The sequence below is a fragment of the Balaenoptera borealis genome (assembly GCF_965194805.1).
Source record: "Balaenoptera borealis genome assembly, contig: HAP1_SCAFFOLD_1310, whole genome shotgun sequence".
Lineage (NCBI taxonomy): Eukaryota > Metazoa > Chordata > Mammalia > Artiodactyla > Balaenopteridae > Balaenoptera > Balaenoptera borealis.
The window spans coordinates 75,047-83,159 of record NW_028122909.1 but is presented as its reverse complement, the minus strand read 5'-3'; the positions used below and the strand labels follow the sequence as shown (position 1 = coordinate 83,159).

Genomic DNA, 8,113 nt, shown 5'->3' with positions numbered 1-8,113 from the left:
TCTTTGGTAAAATAACAACAGAACGGGCGGGCAGGCTGAAGGGAGGACAGAGCGTGGCACGGCCTGCCCGCCTGGGCCACGGGGAGAAGGTCGGGGCGCCGCCCGCGCCCTCGTTCCGCTGCCTGGCGTCCTTTGTGGAGGCAGGGCTCCCAAGGAGCTCAAAGGCCAGGGAAGGACACACGGGACGGTCCAGAGCCACCCTACCGCTCCAGTGGTGCAGCACCCTCTCTGAATTCCTACTGCCACCAAAACACATCCCTAAGGCCTTTGGGAAGAATTGCTAGGACCCAGGAAGGCGGCCCCTTGCTGTGGTCCAGACTTCAGCAGCTGCCGATGACCAGAGGGAGCCAGCCGGCCGGCCGTGAGCAGGAGGACAGGACACGGGGACAGGGACAGCCACAGCCGGGCTTCCCGCAGCTGTGCCCACCGCCAGAACCAGCTCCAGCCAGTCACAGCCCCCGAGATGCCAAACAGTGACGGGCGAGAGGCCGGCAGGAAACTGACACCCCCTCACTGGAGAGCCTGCCCGGTCGGGGTGCGGGGCACCATCCCCGTCTGAACTCACCCCACAGCTCAGCCGTCTCCCAGTGACCCAGACGCGTCACCACGGCCCCAGGGCTGATCCCCGACCAAGGTCAGAACTCCCCCCAGTGTGACGGCCCCCATGCCACTCCTGTGGTGGAAGGGACGGCAGGCAGAGACCAGGAGTAGAGTCTTTTTTATTAATGGCTGCGTTTTCAAAGAACCGTTTTGTTACCAGGAAAGCTCCCCAGGAAGGGATTGCATTAGTGCAACAAGGGGGAGCCTTGATGCCAGGCTTTCCAGACACTTCCAGGTGGAGACTTTTGGCCTAGGCCGGCCGCCGGGGACTCGGGGGCTGGGAGGACACACGGCCCCTCCCCCGCCCCGACGGGGCGCTAAGGCACCCGGCCCGCCCGGGGGGGCAAAACCCCGTGCCGTCAGCAGGCCGGCGGCTTGCAGCCCTCAACCTGCAGCCCTTTGCTCAGGAGGAAGGCGTCCTGCATGGGGTCACAACCCAGGAAGAGCTTCACCATGCCCTTGGCATCCTCGGAGCCCCCTGGCCTCAGAATGCAGCTTCTGTAGTCCATGGCAACCTGAGGAGAGGGGGCGGGGCTGCAGGAGGGTGGAGCACCCCCTTCACGGAGGGTGTGGGTGTGGCCACCTCTGCTGTGACTCAACAAAGGGCAGGGGAGCAGGGGGTTCTGGGCAGGGCCCTCAGAGCCTGGCAGGCCCAGGCGGGCGGCACAAGCATCTAGGCCCAGGCCAAGGACCTCCGTGTTGGTCTGCACGGCAGGCCGGCCTCTCACCTTGCCACTCAGGACGCCCTCCTGCTTGAAACGAGTGTGTGGACCGTGTCCGCGGAGTACACCTCGCTGCACAGGTAGCCATAGGACTGGGCGTCGTAGCTTCCTGCCAGGTGGCCGAAAGTCGCAGGCAGGTGGGTCCCTGGGACACACGCGGAGAGGCTCCTGCCCGGCCCCCTGGCCGCTCCGTGCCCCTTCCCCAGAGCCCAGAGCTTGGGGCCTCAAAGCAGCCCTGTCTGAGTCCCCTGCCACTAGAGGGAGTATTGGCCCAACACTTCTAGAAAACGGGGACCTTGCTGGCAACTCAGTGGAGGGACACAATTCAATCTTTGCTGACTTTCTGCTGAAGCTCACGAGGGTTCACCCCTAAGCATCTTACAGGGACAGCTGCCCGAGGCTCCGAGGGATGAGTCAGGGCTCGCCCTCCAGCACGGGGAGAGCGCGGGTTAAAGCGCTCACGAGGGAGTGAACTGCGTCTCCGCACCGACACGCACGGGCAAACCTCGTCGACGCGTTCCGTCCGGGGTATGAAGCCCTCTCCTGCCTCTTCCAGGCTCTCCAGAAAGCACGTGCAGATAGGCCCAGCCCACCCTCGGACTCCGCGCGCCACAGCTGGAGGGACCAGCCCAGGAACCCAGGCAGGAAGAGGCCAGAGGTCAGCGGGCCTCGACCAGAGCCCGTCAGTCGGTCCCCCTTCACACACCACCAGAGGATCCTCTTGAACTGGGCAGTAGCCGCCAACCGACCGCTAAGGTGGGCCCGGCGTGTGCTTGGCTACCTGGCGTGGCTGGGACCCTGAGGATCTCCTGGCAGAGGCGGGCATTGTCCTAGGCCGGGTCCAAGGGCGTCTGCATGTGCAGGGCCTGGTCCACCTTGGCCAGGACGATCTGGCGCAGGTTGAAGAGGCCTGGAGGGCGGGAGGAAGGAGACGGGGGCGCTGGCACTGTGTCCAGGCCGCGCTTTCCAGCCGGGCGGTCCGGGAGCCCCTTTCCTTTCCCTCGGCCCGGCCGCACGGGGGTTGGCCAGCCGGGACTTGATGAGCTTGTCCAGCAGCTCCTGGGGGACGGCGCTGCCCGTGCCCCGCCGAGACTGGCAGCAGCACCAGGGCTTCACAGGGCGTGGCGCTCCCGGCCCCAGAGCCTACCCTCTGGTTCTCATCCCCGGCTGTCACCAGAGTCGCAGGCAATGTGCCCTTCTTTTCGTTTGTCTTTTTTCCGGCCCTCGACCACGCAAAGGTGTGAAGCCCTGCCACTCGCTGCCACGTGGATGCACCCTGAGAACACGATGCTCAGCGAGAGAAGTCAGACACAGAAGGACACACAGGGTGTGACCCCACTGAGGGGAAACGTCCAGAACAGGTAGATCCACAGAGTCAGAGTGGGTTCCTGGTTGTCAGGGACAGGGGAGGGGAGGGAATGATAACTAAGGGCGTGAGGGACCTTTTTGGGGTGAGGGAAATGTTCCAGAACAGGGCAGTAGTGACGGCTGCACAGCTCAGTAAAGTGTCCCCACGCGCTCCGGTTGCAGTCTGTGAGAGCATCGCTCTCAGGACGAAGGGCTGACTGCAGGAAGACTGAACGAGCACTGGGTCCTGGGCCCAGACGCTCATCTGGGGACCCCCCCCACATTGGGAAGTCACTGGGACTTGCTGAGCCTCCACCGAGACTGGCAGCAGCCCCAGGGCCTCACAGGGCGTGGTGCTCCCGGCCCCAGAGCCTAACCTCTTGTTCTCATCACCGCCTGTCACCAGCCTTGCATGCAACGTTCCTTTCTTCTATTTTGTCTTTTTTAAAGGCAACTCTTGAATACCTGTATTTAACATGCAGGGAACCAGTCCTGACTCCTTGATCTGGGACTTCCAGCCTCCAGAGTCTCGAGGACATCCACTTCCGTTGTTTACGCGCCCAGTGCGTGGGGTTTGATGATGGAAACTGACACCGAGAGCGTCTCCTCGTGCGGGGTGACATCAGCGGAAGAATCCCGTGGCGAGGGCCTGCCTGAGGACCACGGGAGAGCCCGGGCCCTCCCCGCCCCCTGCCTTCAGCCCCTCGCCCGCACCCTCCTGGGAGCGGAGCTGGTGCATCGCTTGCCAGAACTCATGGAAGTAGGTCTCCAGCTCATCATGCTGCAACAGGGAGGGCGGGTTGGGCGTAGGCTTGGTGAAGTTGGCCACCATGGCCGCGATGGCAATCTGGCGCCTCCCGTCCTGCTGCAGGCAGCCCGGCTGCAGGCCAAAGCAGGCCATGTGCCCGGACTTCCCTTCCCTGGGGAGGGACGCGGGTGAGGCCCCGCTACCACAGAGGAGCCCCGGCTCACGGCCGACAGGTTCCCCCACGCATGCACCGAGGGTAGAGGTCCAGGTAGAACTTGCTGATGGATGACCTTGCCCGAGGCCGCGTCCCGGACCGTGTAGAGCCTCACATCTTCATCTTCGTGACGCATGTTGGCGCCTTCCTCCAGGTCGAAGGTCAGCCCCAGCAGCTCCTGGGAGATGCCCAGCCGCCCGCGCGTGACCACCTGCATGGGGAAGGACTCATTGAGCAGGTACTGGTCCACGTGGTAGCGCGTCTCCTCCCCCTGGTTCATGTAGTAGCGCAGGTCCTAGACGTTGATGGGCCCATCAAAGTGCAGGCCCCGCCTCTGGCACTCAGCCTTCTTTAGCTCCAGGATCAGGGCCGCTCCTGCTCCCCGAGGGGCTTCAGCTTCTGGGCCAGCTCATCTGCGGGCGGAGGGGAGAGGCTCAGCTATGTCCCTGTGGCAGCCGCCCAGCCGCCCCCCACCCCACGCCCCTCGAGGCAGAATGAAGGGTTGGGGAAGGCGACCCCCAAGGGCTGACACAGTGGGGTCTCAGGCAGCACCACGTCCAGTCAAGGTCCACCTGACCCCCGTCCCCACTGGGACTCGGGGAGGCGGGGTTACCTAGGAAAGTGGCCACCACCTGGCTGGTCTTGGCCATGTTCATCTCCAGCACAGAGTCGGCACGCGTGCTGAATCCCAGCAGGCGGGACTTCTGAGCCTGCAGCCTTACCAGCTCCCCGAGGATCGCGCAGTTCTCCTGGAACCCAGAGACAGCCAGCGCTGGGGACCGTGGGCCACGCCCTCCCCACAGGCCCCGGGCCAGGTCTCTGTGGGTGGGAGGGCTCTCAGGCCACTGGCAGGCACAGCCAAACACCCTCCCTCCTCCTCCTGGCCTGGATTTCTAGACACTTTGGTGCTGTCCTAACATGTGGTCTTTATGAACACAGGTCCTTTTGGAAACAGAAACGGCGTGAACCATGATGAGCTCTAAGGCCAAGGGCAGGAAGAAATGTGACCAGGCTCTCCAGGAGCCACCCAGGGGCCTCCCCGGGCTCAACAATACAAACTTGGCTGCCGTGCAGACAGCAGCTCATCCCCACGGCGCCCGAACACCCAGCCCCTGGACGGCGAGAGACCTGTTGCTGCAGGTGGCCCGTGGTTGGCTGGTGAGGCCTGGCCCCAGGCGTACGCCACCTTCTCTGGGGCCACCTCTCTGGGTCTGCGGTGGGGTTCTCCTGGGAGCCCCCAGTCACCACAGGACCAATGTGGCCTGTCTGCAGCCCAAGAAGGTGGGGACACAGGTCTGTCCCCCGTGGACATCACCCGCGAGGCCGAGCAAGCACCAGTGGTGTCTGCGGGGAAGATGAAGGGCTCATGCACAGCCCCCATCTACTGAAGATGCTAAACGGGAGAAGCACAGACTGCAGCCACATGCGGTATGGACCAAACGCAAGTGTCCTTGCAGGAACCGATGTCTGAATGTCGAGGCTGTTCCCGGGCCACAGTGAGAAGGCCCAGGCCCCACGCAAGGCACAGAGAGGGGATGGGGGGAACATCTGCGAATCTGAGCTCATCGGGCATCACCCCAGAAGGAGAGGGAGAGAGCCAGAAGGAGATACGGAGGGAGAGGGAGAGAGAGGGAGGTACAGACGTCTCTCCTTTCCCTGGGGGTTCTCTAGTGCAGCCAAGCCTGAAAACCACTGCATTTCGGGAGATGGGTCCTCGTGGAAAAGTTAAATAGTAGCTCATGGCATTATCGACACATATTAAAATGGCCCCAAATCTTGGGGAGTCATGGAGGGGAGCTGGCGGCTGCCTCGTAAACGAGGAGAGATTGGGCGTCAGAGGAGGTGCCTGCCTCCACCACCTCCGCCGCCGCCGCCCCCCCCAGGGCCCCGCAGACTTCATCTCCCAGCTGTGGTCCTGGGCTGGAAGGTAGCGGGGAGGTCAGGCCGTCCCAAGCATCAACGTTGACTTCAGGGCTGATCTGAAAGGCGCCTGGTGTTTGTTGAAGCAGAAAAAAGAGAAAGCAGTGGGCAGAGGATGGGAGGGGGAGGGAGCCCCCATCAGCCCTTCTCCCTGTCTCCCTCTCTGTCTCCCTCCCTCCCTCCCTCCCTCTACCTCCCTGCCTCTCACTCTCCCTCCATCTCTCCCTCTGCCTCTCTCCCTCCCTCTCTCCCTCCCTCTCTCCCTGTCCCTCTTGCCCTGTCCTGTCCCTCTCTCCCTCCCTCCATCCCTGTCTCTCTTTCCCTGTCCCTCTCTCCCTCTCCCTCTATCCGTCCCCCCTCCCTTTCCCCGTTTCCATCTCCCTCTCTGCCTCCCTCTTTCCCTGTCCCTGTTTCCCTGCTCTGCTCTCCCTCTCCCTCTTTCCCTCTCCCTCTCTCCCTGTCCCCCTTTCCCTGTCCCTGTTTCCCTGTTCCGCTCTTCCTATACCTCTTTCCCTCTCCCTCTCTCCCTCTCGTGCTCCCTCTCCCTCCACCTCCTCCCCTCTCCAGAGAGGGAAGGAGGTGGAGGGAGAGGGACAGGGAGCAGGAGAGGGAGGGGGGAGAGGGATAGAGGGAGGGAGAGGGACAGGGAGCAGGAGAGGGAGGGGGGAGAGGGAGAGAGGGATAGAGGGAGGGAGGGAAAGACAAAGACATCTTTCCCTCCCTCCCTCTATCCCTCTCTCCCTCCCTCTCTCCCTCCCTCCCTCCCTCTCTCCCTCTTCCTCGCTCCCTCTCCTCCCTCTCCCTCCGTCTCTCCATCTCCCTCACTCCCTCCCAGAGACAGAGAGACGAAGAGGCAGAGACAAGGGAGAGGGAGAGAGAGGGAGAGAGAGGGAGAGACGGAGAGAGGGAGAGAGAGAGAGGTCTATTCCTCCCTTTCCCTCTCTCCTCCTTCTCTCCCTCTCTCCCCCCTCCCTCTCTCCCCCCTCCCTCTCTCCCTCTCCCCCTCTCCCTCGTCTCTCCCTCTCCCTCCATCTCTCCCTCTCTGGGAGGGAGTGAGGGAGAGGGAGAGACAGAGGGAGGGAGAGGGTGAGACAGAGGGAGGGAGAGGGAGAGAGGAAGGGAAAGGGCGAGGGAGGGAGAGGGAGGGCGACACGTCTCTCCCTCTCCGTCTCCCTCCCCCTCCCTCTCTCCCTCTCCCTCCCTTCCTCTCCCTCTCCCTCTCCTAGAGGGAGGGAGGGAGAGGGAGAGACAGAGGGAGAGGAGAGGGGGAGTCGGAGAAGGAGGTAGGGAGAGGGAGAAGGCGAGAGGGTGCCTGCTTCCCTCTCTGTCTCCCTCCCTCCCTCCCTCCCTCCCTCTCCGTGTCCCTGTCTCCCCCCTCTCCCTCTCCCTCTGTCTCTCCCTCTCTGGGAGGGAGAGAGGGAGAGGGAGAAGGAGGGAAAGTGATGGAGGGAGGTAGAGGGAGAGAGGGTGAGGGAGAGAGGGAGAGAAGGAGGAGAGAGGGAGAGGAAGGGAGGAAGAGAGCTCTCCCTCTCTCCCCCCTCTCTCTCCCCCTCCCTCTCTCCCTCTCCCCCTCTCTCTTGTCTTTGCCTCTCCCTCCGTCTCTCCCTCTCGAGAGGGAGTGAGGGAGACGGAGAGACGGAGGGAGAGGGAAAGGGAGGAGAGGGAGGGAGGGAGGGATAGACGTTTCCTCCCTCCCTTTCCTCCCTCTTCTCCCTCTCCCTCTCACTCTCCGTCTAACTCTCCCGCTCCCTCCATCTCTCCATCTCCCTCACTCCCTCCCAGAGGGAGAGGGGAGGGAGAGAAGGAGAGGGAAAGAGGAGAGGGAAGAGGGAGAGGAAAGAGGCAGAGGAAATAGGCAGAGGGAAGAGGGAGAGAGGGAAGAGGGAGAGAGGGAGAGGGAGAGAGGGAGAGGAAAGAGGGAGAGGGAGGGAGAGGGAGAGAGGGAGGGATAGAGGAAGAGACAGAGAGGGAGAGAGAGGGGGAGTGGGAAAGAGGTAGAGGGAGAGCGGAACAGGGAAAGAGGTACAGGGAGAGAGGGAGGCAGAGAGGGAGGAGAGGAAGCAGGGAGAAAAGAGAGAAAGAACACACCGTCTACATTTCTGTCAAATGACACCGGGGATCCTTACACAACCAGGAGAAAGTAACACAGGGAGGCTCTTTCTCAGCTGGAGCTGGAACTGCAGACGGGGCCAAACACCACCAGGCTGGCCACACGCATCCAGCCACCGCTCCAGCCCCATCAGCCGTGAGTCCGGTCACCAGGGCTCTGAGTGTCTGCTCCAGGGAGCTGGGGTTCACCCTCTCACCCGGGAGGCCGGGCCAAGACAGCAGGGCCCCGGGCTGGACACATAGGGGGAAACGCATCCCCACAGGACAGCTTGTGCGAGCAGATTCAGCTACCAGATTCTAGAGGCCCGGGACCACCCTGTGGCCCGTGAAACCCAGGAGCCACGAGAGTCTTGCAACGTGATTCCTGTCCGTTGGACTGTAAAGTTTATGTAGGGAATCTTGGAAACAGTGGTAACAAGGCTGAATTGGAACGAGCTTTAGGCTATTATGGAC

The 8,113-nt window shown here is 62.8% G+C and overlaps 1 pseudogene across 1 annotated transcript; it reads right to left on the bottom strand.

Annotated features, from left to right (window-relative positions):
* Positions 1–959: 959 nt before the first annotated feature.
* LOC309621582 (thimet oligopeptidase-like) lies at positions 960–7,791 on the bottom strand (annotated as a pseudogene). Its single transcript has 8 exons — positions 7,747–7,791; positions 4,245–4,380; positions 3,669–4,044; positions 3,394–3,589; positions 2,339–2,396; positions 2,104–2,232; positions 1,329–1,467; positions 960–1,115 (listed from the first exon to the last, which is right to left on the bottom strand). The product of its transcript is annotated as a thimet oligopeptidase-like (transcript).
* Between the last annotated feature and the right edge of the window lie 322 nt (positions 7,792–8,113).